The sequence below is a fragment of the Lathyrus oleraceus genome, chromosome 1, assembly GCF_024323335.1.
Source record: "Lathyrus oleraceus cultivar Zhongwan6 chromosome 1, CAAS_Psat_ZW6_1.0, whole genome shotgun sequence".
Lineage (NCBI taxonomy): Eukaryota > Viridiplantae > Streptophyta > Magnoliopsida > Fabales > Fabaceae > Lathyrus > Lathyrus oleraceus.
The window spans coordinates 97542556-97553128 of record NC_066579.1 but is presented as its reverse complement, the minus strand read 5'-3'; the positions used below and the strand labels follow the sequence as shown (position 1 = coordinate 97553128).

The 10573-nt window shown below is 40.8% G+C and overlaps 1 non-coding gene across 1 annotated transcript; it reads left to right on the top strand.

Moving 5' to 3' along the window:
- The first annotated feature begins 462 nt into the window (after nucleotides 1–462).
- Nucleotides 463–569, top strand: LOC127116098 (small nucleolar RNA R71). The gene has a single exon (XR_007801082.1). It is a non-coding gene; the product is annotated as a small nucleolar RNA R71 (small nucleolar RNA).
- The last annotated feature ends 10004 nt before the right edge of the window (nucleotides 570–10573 follow it).

The window sequence follows — 10573 nt, the reverse complement described above, 5'->3', positions numbered from 1 at the left end:
TTATATGAAAAATTGGGATGATTCTTCCAATTTGAGTTATAAGTGTGCGAGTAGGGGCTTCCTTGTGCATAGTTTACTTGCTCCGCTTGGATTCCTGTTAGGAGTTGACAATCTGCAGGAGTGTGACCTTGGATTCCACAGACTTCGCAATTCTGAGTTATGGCAACTACGGTGGCTGGAGGTGATACATTTAAACTTTCAATTTTCTGGACCAGAGCATCCACTTTTGCATTAACATGATCAAGGTTACTTATCTCGTACATGCCAGTTTTCGTTTGAGGTTTTTCCACCATTGTTCGTTCGCTTCCCCACTGATAGTGGTTTTGAGCCATGCTTTCGATAAGTTGGTAAGCGTCAGCATAAGGTTTGTTCATTAGTGCACCACCTGCGGCGGCGTCTATTGTTAACCTCGTGTTGTACAGGAGACCATTATAGAATGTATGAATTACTAACCAGTCTTCTAAACCATGGTGTGGACAAAGTCTCATCATGTCTTTGTATCTTTCCCATGCTTCGAAAAGAGACTCGTTATCTTTCTGTTTAAATCCATTTATTTGGGCTCTTAACATAGCTGTTTTGCTCGGTGGAAAATATCGAGCAAGAAAAACTTTCTTCAACTCGTTCCATGTGGTGACTGAGTTGGAAGGAAGAGATTGAAGCCATCTTCTAGCGTTATCTCTTAGTGAGAAAGGAAAAAGACGAAGTCGAATTGCCTCTGAAGTGATACCATTAGCTTTAACAGTATCAGCGTATTGGACAAATACGGATAAATTAAGATTAGGATCCTCGGTAGGATTTCCAGAGAATTGGTTCTGTTGCACTGCCTGCAACAGTGAAGGTTTGAGTTCAAAGTTGTTTGCTTCGATTGCGGGTGGAGCAATACTTGAATGTGGTTCATCTTGCGATGGAGCGGCGTAATCTCTAAGAGCATGAGCTGGTTCTGCCATCTCGGGTATCGAAGGGAAAATATTTTTGAAATCAGGAAGTTCTACAGGAGGTAGATTGTTTGCAGCACGATATTCCCAAATTCGTCGTAAGACTCGGAGATATAGTTCGATATCGTTGATTCGTAAGTAGAACGGCTCGCCTTGTGAGCGAGTGCGTGGCATACAAATCAACGAAAGAAAGAAAAGAAAAAGAAAAGCCTTAGTCTCTACAGCGTAACAGAAGAGTTATGATATCGACTAAATAAAAGTCCCCGGCAACGGCGCCAAAAACTTGATCGCTCGACTTTATGAGTCGAATTGGGGTACAAACTGCAAGTGCACAGTTCTATCGCGTAGTTTTAAAAGATATCGATCCCACAGAGACTTATGAATCGATATACCGTTATCTAAGGTTACTTCGTAAAGCTAAGGCAGGTAATACTTTGATTTTTTGGGGAAAAAGCTAAAACTAAAATAAGATCTAAAATTAATATCTAATAAGCGGATATCGGTATGTAGTTCGTCGTAATTAGGGAATCAAATCTTCGTTGGTTTCTTGGTTTTTAAAATAAATCTTTTCAGTAGATACTATTGATTAAAAGTCTTATCTCAAACTCTCGCTCTGTTGAATAGACCATGACTTTATATTAACGTAGCTGTCACTTATTAGTTAAGTCCAAAATCACTTTTTGAAAACAATAGAATCTATAGAAACTCTTTTTAAGAAAACACTAATCGTTTAAACACCCTTATCTCAAACTCTCGCTCTGTTGACTTAGGTTATATAATTAAATTCAAACGCTTAACTCTCGTCCTCACATTCAATCTTTAAAAATATTTTTTGAAAAAGGTTAGAATTTAATTAACTCTAGAAATTGCTCTCGCCCTGATCTAGAATTAATGTCCAATTTACACTGTCCAGTCAAAACCTCAAACTCTCGTTCTATTGATTTTAACTTCTTTATGTCTTTTACTCTCGTACAAAAACTTTGGGATTAATGTTGTAAATTGAGGCCATGAAAAGAGTGACTTTAATTTTAAATAAAATTTAACCAACTTAGTTTTGATTCCTTATTCCGCTTACTTTACATACCGATACCTAAATAAATTAGCCAGACATACTCAACAGATCCAAATAATCAGCATGCATAAACAGATTCATCGCAGGCAAGCAGTATAAATTAATAATAAAAACAAGCATATATAAATTCAACAAATAAATAAAGAACCTGAATAATTAAATAGAGGTCTTGAACACTCCACCACAGACCGGTTGAATTTGTTCTTGAGTTCTTCAATCAGGCAGAAAAATAAAGCGAAGGAATAAAAAACTAGATTCTAACGTAAGGTTAGATCCGGAAAAAGGTACACAATAGTTTCCGGTGTAGAAACTATTGTGCGAAAAATTAATTAAGTGCTAGAAAAGAAAATAGAATTGCAAAAGAAACAATATAAAAATTATAAAAGAAGTACTATAAGGAATATGCTTAAGCTGCTGGAAAAAGAAAAAATGCGAAAAAGCGAAAACTGGAAAAAGTCTGGAAGCGTGGAACCGTCGAAGGGTTTGCAAAGCTGGTATTTATATTGGTACTTTCCGTAACGGTCTTCAGAAGTAGTCCGCGTCAAGGGGTCTTCACGTAACGAAGGGATAGGCGTGGAAATATGATTCAGCGTGCAAATAGGACTCAACGTCTCTGAAGGCAAAAATGTAGAGGAATGGTGTGACGTCCGTCACACCATGTGTGATGCTTGTCACACAAGTGTATACAGCGTGACGCTCGTCACAGCCTCTGTGACGCTCGTCACAGGCACAACGCCTGTGCCTTCTTTGGGCTGGGCTTGGCTTTTGCTATTTGTTTCCAAAAACTTCTTTTTGCACCTCCTTTTCTTCCTTTTTTTACTTTTGCTTCAAATAGACTACCTGAGATAAATAGAAAGGAAATACCGCGTAATATCTGATAAAATGAAATAAATTAAAGTAAATAATAATATAATTTAATTGAATTAAGTCCTAAAATGTGATATAATTTCATGTTATCAGGTTCAGCTCAACTGATTTCCCTTTCAAAAGCAGGGCAGCAGAAATCGCATCAGTATCCCGGTGAAGCCTTAGATCTTGGTGGTAGGTGTCTCTCTCCTCGGCTCCCAGATGGAGCGGTTCACCCAGGACACGGTTAATTGCATCCCTATCGAACGCAACAGGACGGCCGGACACTCTAGACGTCCATGTGAATGGCTCGTCATCGTTCGGCAGTGCGTTCGCGTAGAACTCACGCACTGTTGCGATATCGTAATGCTCTAGGGGGGAAATTAACCGGTCCCATTTTTTGCTGTTAATCAACCCGGCGAATGTTCGGTTCGTGCCTTCAGGGTTGATTAAAAATCTCTTTTCCGGCAAAATCTTTCGCTTTTCCAAAGTAATATATCTTGCGGCTTGCTTTGGCCCGACAAACTTGTCGGTGTCGAATTGTATTGGTACGGGACGAGAAGTGTTCCCGCCCTTTCTCTTTTTCGAAGCTCCAGATCTGGATTCCATCTGTACAGACATAGAGAGGAAACAACACAAACACAAAACAAATTAGAAAGCAAAACCAGAACTCCAACTACTGTCATGGTCGCTGCTGCTTCGCCTAGAGAGAACCTAGCGAAGCTTCGCTACAGGTTCGCCTAGCGAAGTGGCAGCGAACGCTCGCCACTGATTCGTCTAGCGAGTTGTAGCGAATCTGACGGGTTTTTGGGTTCTGCAATGTTTACAGTGAAATTTTGGCAAAACCCAAGTTCTCATGGTATCTATTTCAGAACAAAATGATCTATCAAGAAAAGCATCGTTATAATGTACATGCAAATCTACACCCACATGCAAAACCTAATATACCCATTCCCCCAAATTCACCCTAAATTCATATGCATCCGAAATTTACAAAGTTAAAACATAAAGAAATGGAATTAGGGCAAACCTTAGTGAAAGAGATTGATTGAATTTGAAGTGCAGTGAGGTTTGCAATGCTTCAGTTTAGGGTTTGAGTGTTTGTGAGTGAGATGAAAAGTGAGAGAGTGTTTGTGAGAGTTGTGTGAGTGCTTCAGTTCAGAGTTGTAAAAAGAAAAGTTGCATTTGGGCCCAAAAGAGTGGCCTGCTGATAAATAAATGAGTGCTGCCACGCAGCGCTCGCTGCTGCTTCGCCTAGCGAGCAGCTAGCGAATCCGCTCGCTACTGCTTCGCCTAGCGAGCATGACAGCATTTGCTTTTTCAAAAACAACATTCTTGGTACATTCAGCAAGGTTTTAACAATTGGAATCCCAATACGACACCACAGAAAAACTATAAATACTTACAATGTTGGGGTGCCTCCCAACAAGCGCTTATTTAACGTCAGATAAGCTCGACGGTGCGATGCTCACATAGGAGCATCCAAAGAAATAACACAGCTCTCGCGATCCACATGACCGCCGAGATAAACCTTCAAACGTTGGCTATTAACGGTCCAACTCTCCTTTTCCATGTCCTCAATGACAATAGCTCCGTACTCCTTCACTTCTTTGACCCGAAATGGCCCGGACCATTTTGATTTCAACTTTCCGGGGAATAACTTCAACCTAGAATTGAACAATAGGACCAACTGTCCGGGCACAAATTCTTTCTTTTGAAGCTTTTTGTCATGATATTTTTTTACCTTTTCTTTGTACAACCAACTTGAGTGATATGCGGCATTGCGCATCTCTTCCAATTCAAGCAGTTGCACCTTCCTTTTCTCACCGGCCAAATCCTTTTCAAAATTTAAAAATTTCAGAGCCCACAAGGCTTTGTGCTCCAATTCGACCGGCAAATGGCAAGTTTTACCAAACACCAATTGAAAGGGAGTGAGCCCAATTGGAGCTTTAAAGGCGGTACGGTATGCCCATAACGCTTCATCCAATTTTTGTGACCACTCTTTTTTCGAATTTGACACAGTTTTTTCGAGAATTCTCTTAATCTCACGATTAGAGACCTCGGCTTGCCCATTAGCCTGTCGGTGATACGGAGTTGCCACTCTGTGTGATACACAATAATGTTTTAAAATGCTTTCCAACGGTGCATTACAAAAGTATGACCCTCCGTCACTTATCAACACTCGGGGGGTTCCGAAAGGGGAAAATATGTTTTTCTTCAAAAAATTTATTACCGTTTTCGCATCCGCCTGAGGTGAGGCAATCACCTCAACCCACTTAGAAACGTAATCAACTGCGACAAGCATATACTCGTTACCATAAGAGGGTGGGAATGGTCCTACAAAATCGATGCCCCAACAATCAAATACTTCGACCTCTTGGATGTTTTGGAGAGGCATCTTGTCTCTCTTACCAATCCCACCGCTTCTCTGGCAACTATCACAACTTTGCGCATGGGTATGTGCGTCTTTGAAAATAGTGGGCCAATAAAATCCTGACTGAAGGATTTTAGTGGCCGTTCTCACCCCATTATAGTGTCCGCCGTAAGGCGAGTTGTGGCAATGCCAAAGGATGCTCTGCGCTTCATCGCCAGTAACGCATCTCCTTAAAAGGTTATCACTACCCAACTTAAACAAGTACGGGTCATCCCATACGTAATACTTGGCATCCGAAAGAAACTTCCTTTTTTGGTTCGAAGTTAGGTCGGGAGGCACAAAACCACTAGCCTTGTGGTTCGCAAAGTCTGCAAACCACGGCCTAACTTGAATTTTGAAAAGTTTTTCATCAGGAAACTCTTCCCGGATTTCCTTCTCTGAAGCTGTAACCTCCACATTAACTAAGCGAGATAAATGATCCGCCACCAAATTTTCCGATCCTTTCTTGTCTTTGATTTCCACATTAAATTCTTGCAACAAGAGGATCCAACGGATGAGCCTTTGCTTCGAATCCGGTTTGGTGAGCAAAAATTTAATCGCCGAGTGGTCGGTATACACTACGACTTTAGACCCTATAAGATAAGACCTAAACTTTTCAAGCGCATACACTACCGCAAGTAATTCTTTTTTAGTGGTGGCATAGTTAATTTGAGCCTCATTAAGAACTTTACTTGCGTAATGTATCGCATGAAAATTTTTCTCTTTTCTTTGGCCTAATACCGCTCCGATTGCATAGTCGCTCGCATCACACATTAGCTCAAAATTTAAATTCCAATTTGGAGCGACTATAATTGGAGCGGTAACCAATTTTTCTTTCAAAGTTTCAAAATCTTGCAAACATTCATCGGTTAAGAGAAATACCTGGTCCTTAGCTAGCAAATTACTCAAAGGCTTAGCTACCTTTGAGAAGTCTTTGATAAAGCGCCGATAGAACCCGGCGTGCCCCAAAAAGCTTCGAATTCCCTTCATATTCACCGGAGGAGGTAACTTTTCAATCACTTCAACCTTAGCACGATCAACTTCAAGCCCTCTTGAAGAGACTTTATGGCCAAGCACTATCCCCTCGGTCACCATGAAGTGGCACTTCTCCCAATTAAGCACAAGATTGGTCTTCACACATCTTTCAAGCACCGTTTTCAAGTTTGCCAAGCATAGACTAAAGGAACCACCAAATACCGAGAAGTCATCCATGAAGACTTCCATTGTTTTCTCAATAAGGTCGGCAAAAATGGCTTGCACACATCTTTGGAAAGTCGCCGGTGCATTGCACAACCCAAAGGGCATTTTTCGGTATGCGAAAACTCCAAACGGACATGTGAAAGCCGTCTTTTCATGATCGGTCGGGTCAATCGCAATTTGGTTATACCCGGAATAGCCATCCAAGAAACAATAGTATTGTTGCCCCGAGAGTCTTTCGAGCATTTGATCCATGAACGGGAGTGGAAAATGATCTTTTCGAGTTACGGTATTCAACCGCCTATAATCAATACACATTCGCCACCCCGTTGCAACTTTAGTAGGGATCAACTCATCCTTGTCATTTCGGATCACGGTAATTCCACCTTTCTTCGGAACCACATGCACAGGACTAACCCATGGACTATCCGAAATCGGGTAAATCATTCCCGCATCCAACAGCTTGACAACTTCCTTTCTAACAACCTCCTTCATAGTAGGATTTAAGCGGCGTTGTGGTTGAGCTACCGGCTTAAAATCCTCTTCCATTAAGATCTTGTGCATGCAATAGGAAGGACTAATTCCTTTGAGATCGGAAAGAGTCCAACCCATGGCTTCTTGATTTTTTTAGCACATTGATCAAACGGGCTTCTTCATCATTTGACAAAAGGTTGCTTATGATGACCGGCTTTGCTTCGGTCTCATCTAGGAATACATACTTCAAAGTAGAAGGTAACATTTTCAATTCAATAGGCGCTTTTTCGTCATTAACCTCCTTCTTCAAGTCTTCCTCCTCAACTTCCCACGGTTGTAGTTCGTTTAAACCATCAAGTTCCCTTAAGCATTCATCAAGAGCTTGCTCTTCTTCAACTGTGAAAACTTCAAATGAGTCGTCAAGAGCTAACTCCATAGGAGATATCTCATGAATATGCTTAGAAACCTCCAAAATTGCCTCTTCGATCACATCGATGCGAAAGCTATCACTTCTATCTTTTGAATGCTTCATTGCTTCGAATAGATCGAATGTAACTTCTTCATTTTGGACTCCCACCTTCATCAAACCGTCATCAACGTCTATCATCATGCGCGCGGTTTTCATGAACGGTCGGCCCAGAATGAGCGGAGCATCATCATCTTCTTCCATATCAATAACAATAAAATCGACCAGGAAAAAGAATTTGTCGACTTTAACCAAAACATCTTGGGCTACGCCATGAGGATGGGTGGTCGACTTATCGGCCAATTGCAACGTCATCCGGATGGACTTAATTTCAATGTTGCCAAGCCTCTTTACAATAGACAACGGTATAAGATTAATGCTTGACCCCAAATCAATTAGTCCTTTTCCGACATAGATATCACCAATTTTAACCGGCAAAGTAACTCGTCCCGGATCAACCTCTTTTTTTGGAAGCGTCCTTTGAATGATTGCACTACAGCTCGCATCTAGGACAATGGTCTCTGGTTCCGTATACCTCCGCTTTTTTGTAAGTATGTCCTTCATGAATTTGGCATACTTGGGCATTTGCTCCAAGGCTTCGGCAAACGGAATGTTGATTTGCAGTTGTTTAAAAATATCCATGAACCGGGCGTAATGCCGTTCATTCTCCCTTTTGGATGGAGCATGTGGATAAGGAAGGTTTTGGATTGGAGTAGCGCTCACTACCTCCTTTCCTTTAGCAACTCTAGAACTTCTCGCTCTTTTCTTTTTCACTTCCTCCACCATTACTTCATCACTCTTATTTTTCTCAATTTCCACACTTTCTTTCTTTTCAACTTCACCATTCTTTTCGTTCTTTTCAACTTCCTCTTCACTCCACTCCCCCACTTCACCATCAATATTATCCTCCAATATTTCCTCCTCATTTTCTTTCTTTTCCTCTCTTTGTTCACTTTCATCTCTTTTTTTATTTTCACTAATCAATTCCCTCCCACTTCTTGTCGTGATCACTTTACAATGCTCCTTAGGATTTGTTTGCGTGTTCGCCGAAAAAGAAGGACCGGGTTGTTGTTCCGCTAGTTGCTTAGCAAGTTGCCCAACTTGAGTCTCGAGATTTTTAATTGCCGCATCGTTGCTCTTTTGATTAGCCATTGACATTTGCATAAATTGTGTCAATGTCTCTTCTAATTTTGAAGTTACGACCGACGGTTGTTGAGGTTGATAAGGATTTTGGGGAGGGTTTTGACGGCTAGAAGAACCACCCCCATAACCTTGGTTATGGTAATAGTTACTCCTAAGTTGGAACCCTTGATTCCCTTGGAAGTGTTGTTGTTGTTGATTTTGAGGATGTGGTTGATAAGGTTGTTGTTGTTGTTGTTGTCTCGGTTGGTAGTCTCGTTGGTTCGCCATGTAGTTTACTTCTTCGAACCCAGGAGGTGGACAAAATCCGGTGTCATGCTCACCTTTGCAAAGCTCACAACAAGCTATTTGTTTATCTTTTGAAGGTTCTCTCAACTCTTTTATTTGCTGCGTTAAGAGTTCCACTTGTTGTGAAATAAGTTTGTTTTGGGCAAGAATGGCATCGTTCGTCCCAAGTTCAAGCACTCCCGGCTTCTTCAAAGAGTTGCCTCTACTTTGACTTTGAAGATCATTTAGAGCCATTCGATTTATGATATTTGTAGCTTCTTCGGCGCTTTTAGACAATAAAGAACCACCCAAGGTAGCATCCAACAAAGTCTTGCAATTTGGTTGAAGTCCATTTTTGAAAATATGGATTTGAGTCAATTCATCAAATCCATGCCCTTTACACTTCCGAAGCATGAATTTGAATCTTTCCCACGCCTCATTTAATGATTCATTGGTTCCTTGTGAAAACATTGAGATGGCCGTCTTGGATTCCATGAACCGGTTGTGGGAGAAAAATCTTTCGATGAACTTCTCTTCCAACACGTTCCAGTCTGTCATGACGGCTGGTGTTTGATCTAAGTACCAATCTTTTGCTTTGCTGAGCAAAGCGTGGGGAAATAATCTTTTGAACAACGGGAGCTCTTGAGCTTGATCAACTCCGGCCGCCAATGCTATCTCGTAAAATTTTGTGAGAAAAGCAAAGGGATCTTCATGGTCCATTCCGGTGAATGGACTTCCATATAGTAAATTAAGAGTTCCCGTTTTCATCTCGGCTTGCCTTCCCGTGTGGTTGGCAAACTGAGCAGTATTCCTTGGACTGTTTACACATGGAGTGGAAATGGGCGGTGGTGGTGGTTCCATGATAGGTATGAACGGTGGTGGATGTGTGGTAGAAGAACTTTCTCCTTGTTCTTGTCGTTGTCTAGCCTGTTGCCTCCTTCGTCTTGTTCTGCTATTTAGCCTCCTTGCGGTTCTTTCGATCTCGGGATCAAAAAGAAGTTCGTCCATAAGAATCTGCCCTCAATAAAACGAAAGCTGCACACTAAACCAAACAAATTACAAGCACAAGTCAAAATTTCGAAAGCTAAAAATTAAGCAACTATTGCGATGCTCGCAATATCAATTCACAATCCCCGGTAACGGCGCCATTTTGTTGAATGTAATTTTAAGTGTCGGGTTTTTGTTATCGTCTCCACAGGGATTGTGAGATATCGCCGCCTTTCGACAGTTGTTTCAATTCTTAACTCATAGTAACAAGGGGGTTTTTGGTTTTAGTCACGGTATCTTGCATAAAAGTGTGATAAAATGCGGTAAAAGATTTGGTTTTAATATTTGAGAAATATTGCCAAAGTTAGGGTTCGACGATCACTTTGCATGTATATGTTCGATCAACAAAACTTATAAACTCCTTTAGATGATAAACTATTTCACAAAGTCCTCCCAATGTGTTTATCTCTAACACACATTGTGAGTTTTCCCATTTTGATCCATTGTTTATCTCTAACACAATCTATCAAAATGACAACTTTTTGGTTCAACCTTATGGTGAACAAAATCATTCATTACTATCTCTAGCTAACAAACAAGATTGGATGAAAACCTAGGTAAAGAGTTGGTAAACATCTCTCGATCATAAACCAACACAAAGAGTTTTCAATAAAACAAAGTTTTCACCATATATTCACCATTAAAGAGTTTACAAATGAAGATCATCCCATTTACACACAAAGCTAGTGATCATCTACATCTAACCTTGACAAAAT